Raw genomic sequence first — 14293 nt, forward strand, 5'->3', positions numbered from 1 at the left:
CTAATTATTATTTGATATACTCACTATGAGTCACTGCACAAACCCAGATCTGCCATAATCAGTAGAATAAACAACAGATACCCTATTCTGCTTGCTCATGATGTTACGACAGATCAGGATCTTTGTTGCTTGCAGTTTGACTTGACTTATAAGCAAGTATATATGGTAAAACTTGCATCATGTAAGTACGTAGTTATGCCATGTTGGAAGTATGCCAAGTTAATAATTTATGACATCTTGTTTCGAACTTAAAATTTAATACAGTTAGCAAAATCTTGCCACTTTAATATTAGAATTTAGTATATTTCTTGATTTTAAAAAAATGCATGTCAGTTTTAATCCCCACTGACTGAAGGTTTGGGCATATAAAACTGATGATGTCCATCTGTCCAGCTGTAAACAAAGTGGTTTCCACATCATAACTTTAGTTTGCTGAGATTTAATTTTTTTTCTTCTTCAGCCTAATGTGGTGTTTGTCTATGGGTAGTGGCAGAAACTGATAGACCTTGGTGCTGTTAGGTCTAAGGTCAGGGCTATTAAAGTTTAAAATGTGATTTTCTTTTCAAGTCAAGTTTTCGTGGCCTAATTTTCTTCAGACTTGATAAGAAAACATCACATGGGCAGGGGCAGCTTACTCTTGATTCTTTGGCAGGGAAGTGAAAGGTTAAAGTTGCTGGAGCTGACATAATAATTTTGGGGGCTTTTCTCTAAAAAATTAAAACTCCCTGGATAAAGTTTTAATCAGATTTCATAGGGAGAATCTACACTTGGTTAGAGGTATCTGCCAAGTACATTTCAAGCCAGTGGTCAGATGCCAATGTCACTGGAATGAAAATTTCCATTTTGTTTTCCATATGACCAGTTGATTTTGCTCAAAGTCTACCTCCCTGATACATGTATTTTATGAATATTATATTTTTGCATCAAATTTTTCAAAAAGGTAGCTCCCTGATGAGTCATATCAATAAATCAAAGGTCTAGTTCAACGAACATGAAATTGCAAAATCACATTAAGTTTTCATTTGTAATAGGTTCAGTCAGTCATGGGGAATCAGACAATTGTGACCGATGGCTATTTTTGAGATACATTATATATTTTTTAGAATTTGAGATTGTAGTGTTAAAAATCTACATGAAATTACATAATGTGATTATATATATATATATATATATATATATATATATATATATATATATATATATATATATATATATATATATATATATATATATTTGTTATAATTGCTATTCTTCAGAAATTGGTTTTAGTAAAATGTACATTTGAATCTGAATGGCCTTCATTTTATGTGTATTTTTCAGGCAAACTATGCAGTGAGAATCAATTATTTGTAAAGTGCTAATCAAATAAATTCATATGTATAATACTTAATTATCAGGTACATGTAGTTTATAACAATGTGTATGTCATTTTAAAAAATTCATTGTGAAATATTGTAAATAGAGGTTAAAGAAGATACCTTTTGGTAAGACACAAGAGATTTCAGCAAAACCTTATTTTCTTTATATTTACAACATATAAATTGCAATTGTTATTTTATATATATATATATATATATATATATATATATATATATATATATATATATATATATATATATATATATATACATATATATATATATATATATATATATATACATATATATATAGTGGTTGACATTTGCAGATTCAACAATAAAATGCTGACATCATTCATGTGCATTTTATCAGATATTTACAAACTAAAGTTTTGAAGACTTAATTACATCCAACTTTCCTGATGGTATTCATTAGGTCTGTAGCTGGATAAACTGTAATGTAAAATGTAACGTACAAGAAATTATTAATAATATTCCTTATAGCTTGAGAACTTTTCCAAGTTCTTTCCTTGGCCTGTCTTGATATTGTATTTAACAATTTGTTTTTTTAAATTTCTATTAGTTTATCATCATTTAGGGTAGAAATTCAAAGATCTAGTACAATATGCTCACTTGTGTTCTGTATTGAAAGTCCCTGCTTTCATGACCTCGAGTTTCTGGTGCCTGGAGTCCCAGTTTTCAGTATTTGTCAACAGTTCTTCATATATGGGACTCGGGGTTTTATTAGAACTGTGGCTCTGGACTAACATTTTCAAAATCCAAAAGTCATATAGTGACTTGCACAATTTTGTTCCGCCCTTTTAACCCAAAATTTCATACCCAGAGAGAATCCAATAGAACTCCATTTTTGTACAGTATCGGTAACCACAGTATAGTCTCATCACAATCACACCATCTGTCTGATTGTACTGAAATGTTAGGAACAAGATGGTGCCTCAAAATATCTACATCTTAACAAGGCTGTTGAAAAGGAAATTGATGGAGTAATCAGTAGAAAAAACAACATAAGCCCTGATCTGTAGGCACATTATGCTACAGCAGATCAGGATCTGTGTTGTTTTTGGTTTGTCTTGACTTATAAGCAAGTATATATGGTAAGTCATTTTTGGGCAAGTGAACCAAAAGAACAAACCAGCTATGCATCTTTCTTGACAGTCTAGTAGATTCACATATACTGGTACTTGCATACAAGTTGTATCCAAATGCAAGCAACATAGCCCCTGATGTGCCATTGTATAATGTACCAGCAGACCAGGATCTGTGCTGTTCTACTGATTTGTCCTAATAAGCAGTATAGGCCCAGATCTACTGGTGCATTATGTGATGGCAGATCAGGGTCTGTCCAGTTTGCAGTTGGATCTGATTTGTATGCAAGTATATATGGTAGGTCAGAACTGGAAATGTTGCCTCAACACATGTGCACACACTTTGTATTCATGCATAGGGGGTGGGTAACACTATTACAGTAATTACAGTTCATTTACATTCTGTATTATACATCTAAAACTAATGTTATAGATCTGGCTTCAAGTAAAGGAACCCTTATTATGGCATGACATAACAATCCTTCCATTTGGACAGCAGAAGACAGTACCTTAAATTGTAATGTGTGCATGACTTCCTCAAAAAGTGTGATATAATTAGGACATTTTCAAAGTTGATTTTAGAACTCTACTATCAGAGCATTAGACATGTAATTTTGTGACGCCATTTGGAAAAACATGCATGGAAGTCATACAAAAGCATTTTTTTCAAATTACTCTAATGTAAATAAAGCTTCGGATTTTGACCCATGTTTGTTTTAAAAGCAGTTACTAGAATTTTATAAGTGTCTCAATTTGAATATATGTGTTTTGTTCTGTACCTTCTGGCATAGTTGTCTGTTTTGCTTAACATTATCATAACTATCAGGGCCATTAAAAGCATGTTCTTCGGTGCATTTAATTTCTCTTCCTTTGTAATTGGAGACACACTTGTCAGTTAGCACGGTATTGTGATTACACAAGTATGTATACGTCGTACCTGTGCCCAGGTGTAATGCCAACTATTGGTTGTTGAATGCTGTATATAAAAACCTTTAACAATGTATGGCATGGATCTTGACAGTCTGACCCCCGTGTTACAAAAAAATGTGGATGTACATAGCTGTTTATCACTAGATGTTTTTGTTATAGTATGGGGTTTGTTAATGCCTGGTTCTTTCTTTATCTCAAAGCATATCTGTTAGAATACAACATGGCTGTTAATTCTTATCTTGGAGTTAACAAAATAAAGATTTAATTTTTTTTTGCACGAGACCACTAGTTGTTACCAGCTTTTAAGTGGTAAACATGTGACTGTTCTAAAAAACAACAGAAATGAGAAAACAATTTTTTTATATATTAGTGCCATACAAATTAGGTGGGGTTCTATGTGGATAGATTGGTATAAGTACCAGAAGTGTAATTCAAATATGGGCCAAAGAATGCTCAATTGTATTTTGAGAACAGAAAATCTGATGAATAAATATTAAATACACTTACAGTAAGAACAAAGTAAAGAATGACTAATGAATCATTACTGTTGAGACTGTTAAAACTATTGACAATTTCATGTATGAATTTTAATCTTCTAATATTTGAACATATTTAGGTAATTGGTTTTATGTTGATTTAAATTATGTTTTTGAAAAGGATTATTTTAGTGCACATGTTTTTCTTTGCCATTTAAATGAAGCCAAAAAAAATTAAAAAAAGAAAATATCATGATTATGTCAACGAAAAATAGGATCATTACTGTTACTCATACAACTCTGAAACCCTTCTAAAAAGACTAAATGTTTCTTGAGTAACATATATACTCACCAGTATAGGTAGAGTCTTAACAAACAGTACATACCCAGATCTGCCAGTGCATTATGCAATTGCATTTGGACTCAACTTATAAGCAAGTACATATGGTGGGTAATTAATTGATTTCTATTCTTAATTATAAAATGACTACATTTTTCAACAATAAGTAATTCAGTATTTTCTTGTTCAGGAACTATCAGCATTAGATTAAAATGAATTGTATTACTCATTTTAATCACTTGTAATAAGAGGTTTTTATGAGGTAAAAAGGAAGAACCACATAAAACGTACTTATTAATCATTGAAAGCATGATTGCATATATTTTGCACTATTGCATATATAAATGTATATGAACAGCTTTAAGATTAATAGAGGTTGAGCAAAAACAATGCATTGCAAGCTGTTGCCCATTTCATCAGTAACAGATGAAAGACCAAATGCCTGTTGTGTAGGTAAAATCAATATTTTGTTGTTTTTTTTCACAGGTTCTTGTGGGGTACAAATGTAAAGACCAAGAAGAATTTAATCCTCTTGTGATTTACACTAATAACAAAGGCAGAATTATCTGTCTATAAACTACGGCAATATTTTCAACAGAGAACTGTAAAGAAAGGTTCATTTTTTGGTCTAGCTTATGCCATTGTTAAATTATCAGATACTGTTTATATTTACACAGTGAACCTGCTCATTGCAATGTATTCGAGAGTACAGACTGACATGGGAATGAATTGTACCCTGGGATGGGCACTTGATCTGTGCTAGGACCATAAAAGATAGAAGTGTCCATTGAATGATTTCTTGCATCAAACAGTCAAAATTACTCTATTTTGATCATTTGATTGATTGTGTTGAAGTACAGATCAGCACAAAAAAGGTTATACTGTGCTGGGGCATTTGGAACAAAGTGCTTTGTTCAGTGACACACCATGGCCCCTGACTCCGCATGGTCTTGGCAAGATTTCATCCTGCATCTTAGAGAAGCTATTCTTTGTGCAAATGTTAGGCCCATTAAACTGAAAAAAATAGGATCCAAAAGTAGAGCTGTGCAAAACATCCGTATTCCTTGAATGCCTGCCTGCAAACAGATTTTGGATTTCACTTTCATTGTTTTCCTTTTATATTGTCCCTCCTGTTAACACTGCTTGGAACAGTATTTATTCCCATCCATTGGAATGTTGCTGAAGGAAAGTTGCACTTTAGATTTGTATGGAATTAATATTTCCTGCTTATTTCGTATTGGAATAACCAATATGATTGTGAGTGATCTAGAAGAAGGGTAATTACAGCATATTTACCTATATAGGTTACTCACCAAAGTGTCAGCAGCATAGGCCCATATCTCCTGTCATAAACCAAGCCAGCAGATCAGGTGTTTATTTAAAAGTCGTAATGTGTAAATGGTATAAAGAAGGCTTGTTTGATAGGCTGAAAACTTATTGTAAACCTGATATTCAAGCACATTTGTGTGAAATAAGCAGGGCTATTTTAAACTTCAAAACACATTTGTGCGAATTAAGTAGGGCTATTTTAAACTTCAAGCACATTTGTGTGAATTAAGTAGGGCTATTTTAAACTTCAAAACACATTTGTGTGAATTAAGTAGGGCTATTTTAAACTTCAAGCACATTTGTGTGAATTAAGTAGGGCTATTTTAAACTTCAAGCACATTTGTGTGAATTAAAGCCGGGCTATTTTAATATTCAGGCACACTGGTGTGGATGAAGCAGGGCTACTTTAATATTCAGGCACATTGGTGTGGATGATGCAGAGTTCTGTCTGTGCATTTTGCCATTTGATGCACAAATATGAATATAGCATGAAAACTTGTGATGTCTGAAAAGTATAGCTTGTAAATAAGTGCCTTGTACTAAATGTTATCAGAAGGGCATGATGTCTGATGTACCCGTCTGCCATGGGATAACAGATATAAAACACTTCCAGATATGGGATATCAGAAGTTTAATGGCTTTTTGTCTTGTGTGCAAAATGTAAATCACTTTTCTTCTGGCAAAAGGCTTGTTTATGATTAAGAGCTTGCATTCATGTTTTTTCAAGTCTACATCATAACGAGCTTTCAATTGACATGCTGCATTTTGCAGAACAATTTTTAAAAGATATTTATATATCCTCCTCTGACTTGAATCTAAATAATCTGATTTTGGTTACTTCTGTGCATGCAAGCATTTCTAATGTGTGCATATGAGCAATTTTAAAATCAAATTAGTTAGTGTCCTTATTTGTTACAATTGAATATTAAAGAATAATTGTTGAATGATTATTTTTATAGATTTGAAGATTGTGTACATAAGGTGATTGATTATATTTGAACTATTTCAGAGGTTTATGTTACAAGTTTAGTGATTATTTCATTATGACAATTTATTAGTAACGAATGTTTGGGGAATAAGATACTTGCACATAATTTTGAATAAATGGTAATTATCCATTTAATAATTTAACTGAAAAAAATAAAAGCATCTTGAAAATACGTTACATGTATTTAAATTTATTTATCTAATTATTTTTTATTTACAACTATTAAAAAATGTATGGAACTTTTCATGTGATTTGGGTTGATTTGCATGATGTAATTTTGCAGTGTTCAAATCACTTACATGCAGATTTTGGGAGGTACCCCATGTTGTTATTCTTAAGTGCTGACCTATAGGACTGCCAACATGAAAGTTTTGGATGTTATGTCCAGTAGAGAAGCCACAACAGGAGGTCATACCCTTTGAACACAAGTTTAGATTCAGAATCTGGAGGTCATACCCTTTGAACACAAGTTTAGATTCAGAATCTGCGTTGAATAGAGTAAGAAGTGGATTTGGAACTGATTTTTATACCAGGTTTAAAGAAATAATTTGTTTCATTTGAACTGATGAATCTGGATTCTGAGTCTTTTTCTTTTCTTTTCTTCTTTCTCAACAAAAAGACTGGTCATACCTCAGCTAATTTCCTATTTATGTTTTGTAGAGGTTACCTTGCTTTATGGCAAGGTATTACATCCCCATTATATTACTATACAGTATCAAGCTCAATAATTTTTTTTTTAAAGACTTAAAGAAATATTTGGCCACGATCAGTTGATATAAAAATTGTGTATTTATGTAAAATAAAACAATGTAGTCTTTTTCTTTTATCCTAATTACTTGCTAAAAATATATTTATAAAGATGCCAGTTTTGGTTGTCACTATGTAACAAATACAATCTACTTCTATATATCCAATAGTGTGTGTTGCATTATTTTAATAAAAAATCATTGCATAAATGTGCCTTAAATAACAAGAATATTTGTTTAACCTCAAGACATGGTTCATTGTTTGACATTTCTGCTTTTTTTCACTTACTGCTAATAGGGCTTAATATGGTAGAGAGTTTACTGTCACATTCCTCATCCAACATTGGATTGTTGGAGCAATTAGTCCAAGGATAATTAACGCTGGATTAATTATTTGATAGCATATATATTTAAACTGTTTCTTGTCCAAATAAATGTGTCTGAGTTGTTTAGAAAGAGACTGTTCGTTAAACATATAAATTGAAGTAAGAATAGAACTCATTTTGCAAAATTTAGTGTACATGGGTGTAGGTTTAAATAGAGATCAGATAAAGCTGAATAATCAATACTTACTAAGGTGATATAATATCCTTGACAGAAACAAAAGCGACTTATATGATACTAAAGGAGTCCATTCAGTTTTCATTGGCATACAAGGAAAATTTTAACTCGTACTTTTATTCCAAAGATTTTCTACTTAAACCAGGAATGCAGCCCTACACAGTACCATTCATGTATCTCATTTGTAGCAAGTCAATTTTTCTTAAGCTGCCTGCTATACAATTTTCAGATCTTGGTAAAAAAAATGTATAGTTTCAGACATGCACAACTACTTTGTTTTGGATTTGGAGATTCAAATGCTTTGTTTCATGGAGAAATTTTTGTCACATGTTGTGTTACTGTTTAGAAACCTGTCCTTGACAAAATGAATTTTACATATTGTAGTTGCAGATTGAATGAAACATTTTTCCAGTTTTAAGACTCACTATTCATGTTGTGAAGTACAGATGGTTGCACTGTGATAATAATAATCACTAGAATCTGTTATATATCATGATATGCAAGTCCAATCCAGCTACAAACTGCATAGATCCAGATCTGCCATCATGTAATGTGGTGTCAGATTTGGGTCTTTGAAGATTTTTTTTAAAGGTCTAATCAGTAGAACAAACAACGTAGACCCTGCTCTACTGGTGCATTATGTGATGGCAGATCAGGGTGTATTTTTGTATGTTGTTTGCTTTTGGTCATGACTTGGAGGCAAGTATATCTGGTAAAGATGAAGATCTAAATTTGCAATAAACCACTGCCAACATCACCATGCACTTAGCACTATGTGAATTTCTTGTTTGGACTTCGTTACTAGTAATGATTTATATTGTACGAGAAGGCTATGACAATCCTGCAACTGTAGGCATCAGAATGTACTTTGCACTTTATAAATTTTTCTTGTTTGGACTTTAATTTATGTAAAAGATGACGATGACATCACTGCAGTTGTCAACATGCACTTAGCACTATGTGAATTTCTTGTTTGGACTTCGTTACTAGTAATGATTTGTTTGAGGGGACTGACAATTCTGCAGATGTCAGCTTTACAGTGTACTTTGCAGTTAATATGAATTTCTTGATTGGACTTTAATTTATGTAAAAGATGACGATGACACCATTGCAATTGTCAACATGCACTTGGCACTATGTGAATTTCTTGCTTGGTCTTCGTTACTAGTAATGATTTATGTATGAGGTGACTGACAATACTGCAGATGTCAGCTTTACAGTGTACTTTGCAGTTAATATGAATTTCTTGATTGGACTTTAATTTATGTAAAAGATGACGATGACACCACTTCAGTTGTCAAAATGCACTTAGCACTATGTGAATTTCTTGTTTGGACTTCGTTACTAGTAATGATTTATGTCAGTGAGGGGACTGACAATACTGCAGATGTCAGCATTACAGTGTACTTTGCAGTTAATATGAATTTCTTGTTTGGCCTTTGATTAATGTAAATGATGACTATAACATTACTGCAACTGTCAACATGCACTTAGCACTACATGAATTTCTTGTTTGGACTTTCTTACTAGTAATGATTTATGTAAAAAAGGACTAGCACAACACTGCAATTATCAGCATCACAACGAGTTCTCAAGTCTATATTAATGTTCTTGTTTGAGCTGTGTTACAAGTAATGTTTTATATGCAAGACAATATTTTAGAAATTATAATTTTGGCAGAACATTGTTCACCGTTTTAATAGGACAATATGTTTGAACAGTCCTATGGGTACATATGCAATATTTTTTTTCCATGTATGCATTGGTTCTGTCCTGTCAGAAATTTATTGTAATTTATATCATTGTATACCAATTTATTACAAAATTTTCATGTTAGCACTATATTCATCTCCATTAAAAACATCATACACAAGAAATAAGAGTTTTGTCTTGTCACTTAAACCTATCATTTGGGATTTCTTTCCACTTCATATAACTCATCGTTGTGATTTTTAGTTCTTCTGGTGATAGACTAAAGTTAGTTTTAATTGCCTTTGAAATTAGAAAACGTTTGTGTGTCACTACCTAAAACTCAACTTTGCTCAATACATTGCCTTCCAAGCACTCCAGTCAATCTAATCTTGATCATCTTATTGAACAGTTGTTGGCACTTTCAATGGCCACCTTACACTTTGGGGCTGTAAAGGTTTCAACAAAAGAGGAAGAAAAATAAAAGATTTCTTTCAATATGCAATCTTTGCATTTTTAATAAGTCATATACCTACATGCAATTTACTCCAAACCTCAAGGGCTCAGGCAAAGGTGGGAACTGGCAGACTGGGAAACATTTCATTCTGAGTCATATACCTACATGCAATTTACCCGAAACCTCAAGGGCTCAGGCAAAGGTGGGAACTGGCAGACTGGGAAACGTTTCATTCCCAGTCAAATCAAACTGACAGCTGATCATTTAATCGATGAAGTGGATCCTATACTACTGCTTCATCCAATTCACAATTAGGAGCTAATTGGACTGTCTGGGAGCAGGTATAACTTCCCCTACATGAAGCCATTATGTGAAGGAAAATGAATGGTCACTTTATCTCAGATGATCAAAATTGATTTTTCAGTTTGCTACCAAACTATCTTATAATCCATCCAATCCAACATATGATGATGTTTAGGTCCAAATACCAAAGCTTGTTCATTCAAAAACCAAACATCATTCTACCTTTTGGCATACAAATTCCATCTTCATTTAGAAACAACAAAATAAAAGTTGGAAATATTGCAAAATTTAGCATTTCCAAATCATCCAATTGGTTATCAAAAATCTCCCAAAATAATATTTGACCTTTGTGGATTCAAAGTTCCCTTCATACCCTGTCTTAGTAAATTCAATGAAATCAGAGCCTCCTTGTATAGAAATGGTTTGAAAGATGGAGATCAAGTTGGAGCTGCCATTGCAATACCTCATAGTACCATCTTCAGTTGATTATAGATAAAAGCCTCACTTTTTAAGATGGAAATTACAGCCATACTCAACACTTTGAACTACATTACCCCCCTCCAAAAAAAACATTACATTTCCACACTGAAAGCCTTGCAGAATCTTAATATTCCAGATTTTAAGATACATGAGGCTCTTAAAGAAAAATATTCAGAACTGTTGATTGTCTCGCCATATTGGCATAAAAGGAATGACAGAGCAGATAATGCAGCCAAATTGACATAAAAGGGAATGACAGAGCAGATAGTGCAGCCAAATTGACATAAAAGGGAATGACAGCAGATAATGCAGCCAAAGCTACCAAGCAGTCTCAGATCAACAATTCCATGTTCTGACTTCAAATATTACATAAATCAGTATGTTCATTATCATTGGCAAAATATATAGAATGAAAACTACACAAACTTAAGAACATCTAACCCACCATTGGAGATGAGCATCTCTCATATACAACAATATCAGATAGATGAAGTGGTATTCATACTGATTGCAGATTGGACACGCATACCAGACTCATGCATACCTGCTGAAGGGCAAATCTTGATGACTGTGTACCCCAACAGTGGAGCAGATTCTTGTCTCATGTGTCCACTTCCACCCCGTGAGATGGACATATTTTGACATGAACTGCCTGAAGGAATGGGACCACCTGTCATAATAGGTACCACCTATTACAACTCTGGTTGTAAACTAAATGCTAGAAATAAGCAAAAACATGTTTTGTAAAATTCAACAAATAATTCATTTCCTTAGAATACAGTGAAAATTTGAAAAAGAACTTAACAGTACTGTGAATTAAATCCCAAATACTCCAAAATGTTGTGTGTGTGTGTGTGTGCGATTTGGATTTTTAATGTAGCTTTAACAATTTTTCAGTCATATTGCTATGATGTCTGCAGTGTGGCAGTTTATAGTGATGTCCAGCACCGAGGCATCATGCCGTAGACAAGTAGCATGATGTCCCACCCAGTCACATTATCCTGACACCAGGCTGACCAGTCTTAACACTAACCTCTTAATGCTGAGCACCAAGCAAGGCAGCTGTTAGTACCATTTTTGTAAGTCTTTGGTATGACTCTGCCAGGGATCAAACCCACCAAAAAGTTCTGTCATGTCATAATGAATAAAGTTCTAATTAATTTCCAGTGGTGTTCGAATTAAGATCCAGTGCTGAAGGCATTGGTATGCTTCATAGTCTTGAATATACTAATGTACCAGTGACTTGAAGTGTGATGAGATGCTTCCAGTCTTCCAATTAATTGCAATAATATAATCCACGATGTCCTTGTCTGAATTCACTATCATTCCAAATTAATGATTCTGTCCAAGAATATTATTTAACACATTAACCCCTAGCAATGAGTTAACGTGGCAGGAGGCAGTAGCCTACTGCCCAGCTCTGTGGCATCATGGTCATGCAAGATGCAGTAAAGTGGGTGGTATTATAGAAAGGTAGACAGATGTACCTTTAGCATGATACCAAATAATCTGGAAATTCTAGTTGCACTACAAAATACAGAGAGAAAAACCTCATTTTTTTACCCGATTTTTTTCTACCCAAAATTTGCCTGTGGTTGGAATCCGTGTCCGGATTTTAGACTTTTAGGTCTCAGATCTAAAGCAAACCGGTATGAACTGCAAACAGACAGATGAACCTTTGCAAAAAGTAGGATAAGATGGGCCTTTGGAATATAGAGTGGTCTCGACACAAAAATAATGGCTCTGTTTGCACAACAACAAAAAAACTCCCAACTTTTACCCTTCTGCTCATGCACGAGCCAAATAGCCAATGAAAAATGATGTTTCTAACACAACTAAGCAGTATGTTATTGAACAATCACCTGGGATTTGGTGTTTTCAGATCTATTCAGAAATAGCTTTCAAAATGTGTTTCCTACTCGAATTTCAGGCGCAAATGATAAAAACCTCGAGGGGTTAATGTGTTAAGAGCACATTGTATTTCCAGTGCATATATAATTTGATTAAATAAATTCCACACAAATGAAACACTGAAAACAACAAGAAGACTAATTTCTGCTTCAGATGTTTTTGCAGGAATGAGTAATTTCTAAAAGTTAAACAAGATTATGTAAAAAAAACTAAGACACAAAAGAAGAGCCAGGATGTAGGACAAAAATTCAATTCTAGAACAATCTAAGTTATAATTAAATAATGTCTGTTACTTAAATTACAATAAAGATTAACATAATGTCCTAGACTCAGACTAAGAATAAGATCATAGAATTTAATTCAAGAGAAATGTTAAATAATGTAGATCCATTTGAAGAATACCTGGAATGATCAAATTCACTTCAAGAACTTTTTTAAACTAAAATATTACTTGTAGATTTAATTAAACATAGCATTACTTGTAGATTTAATTAGACATAGCATTACTTGTAGATTTAATTAGACATAGCATTACTTGTAGATTTAATTAGACATAGCATTACTTGTAGATTTAATTAAACATAGCATTACTTGTAGATTTAATTAGACATAGCATTACTTGTAGATTTAATTAAACATAGCATTACTTGTAGATTTAATTAAACATGGCATTACTTGTAGATTTAATTAGACATAGCATTACTTGTAGATTTAATTAAACATAGCATTACTTGTAGATTTAATTAAACATAGCATTACTTGTAGATTTAATTAAACATAGCATTACTTGTAGATTTAATTAGACATAGCATTACTTGTAGATTTAATTAAACATAGCATTACTTGTAGATTTAATTAAACATAGCATTACTTGTAGATTTAATTAAACATAGCATTACTTGTAGATTTAATTAAACATAGCATGTGGGTATATTTTGACATTGAAGCAAGTTCAGGGATCTTTAATCCATAATGTCAGGTTCAAGGTCAAAGGCCCTGAGACAGAGATTTGTATTGTACTTACATGTTTCAGCCAGACAACTTGAACATAAAAAGAGTTGTTTTGTTACCAAAATTTGGTATGGAGTTTCTAAATAATATCAGATATGGTTTCAATACTCAGCACTTAAAAATAATATTGTTAAGCAGTCTTAATACTGTTAAGCAGTCTTATCTTGGGTTCCTGTAAATTATTTTTGGGCAGCAGAACAAGTCCATTCAAGGGACTATTATTGCTACAAGAATCTGTTGTTTTTCTCATCTTCTTTGATTTTATTATGTTAATATCTCTTAGTCTATAATTTCACTTCATTTCCATCTATAACACATTGTATCACTTGCACAGGATGCCAATGACATTATTGGGAACAAATGTATGAACTTGTGAAACTGCTGACCTATTTACATAGGTACCATGTATACCCATGCACATGCCAAAATATTCAAAATGGAATTATTTCAAAAATAGGAAAATCTGAATTTCTCTCTAAAAGAAAGGATCCAAAAATATTTTCTGCTACTGTGGCTTTCTTAACAACTCAGAAAGAAAATCTTGTTCTTTAAGTCTGAATGTTTGTTTTGAACATTAAGACACTTGTTGATGAAAACTAAACTTATAA

At 32.8% G+C, this 14293-nt stretch overlaps 1 long non-coding RNA gene across 1 annotated transcript; it reads left to right on the forward strand.

Moving 5' to 3' along the window:
- The first annotated feature begins 1661 nt into the window (after positions 1 to 1661).
- On the forward strand, positions 1662 to 9714 carry LOC149787672 (uncharacterized). Its single transcript, XR_016424087.1, has 2 exons — positions 1662 to 6935; positions 6977 to 9714. It is a non-coding gene; the product is annotated as an uncharacterized LOC149787672 (long non-coding RNA).
- The last annotated feature ends 4579 nt before the right edge of the window (positions 9715 to 14293 follow it).

This window comes from Sinohyriopsis cumingii, chromosome 11 (assembly GCF_028554795.1).
Source record: "Sinohyriopsis cumingii isolate HCF-2022 chromosome 11, ASM2855479v2, whole genome shotgun sequence".
Taxonomy (NCBI): domain Eukaryota; kingdom Metazoa; phylum Mollusca; class Bivalvia; order Unionida; family Unionidae; genus Sinohyriopsis; species Sinohyriopsis cumingii.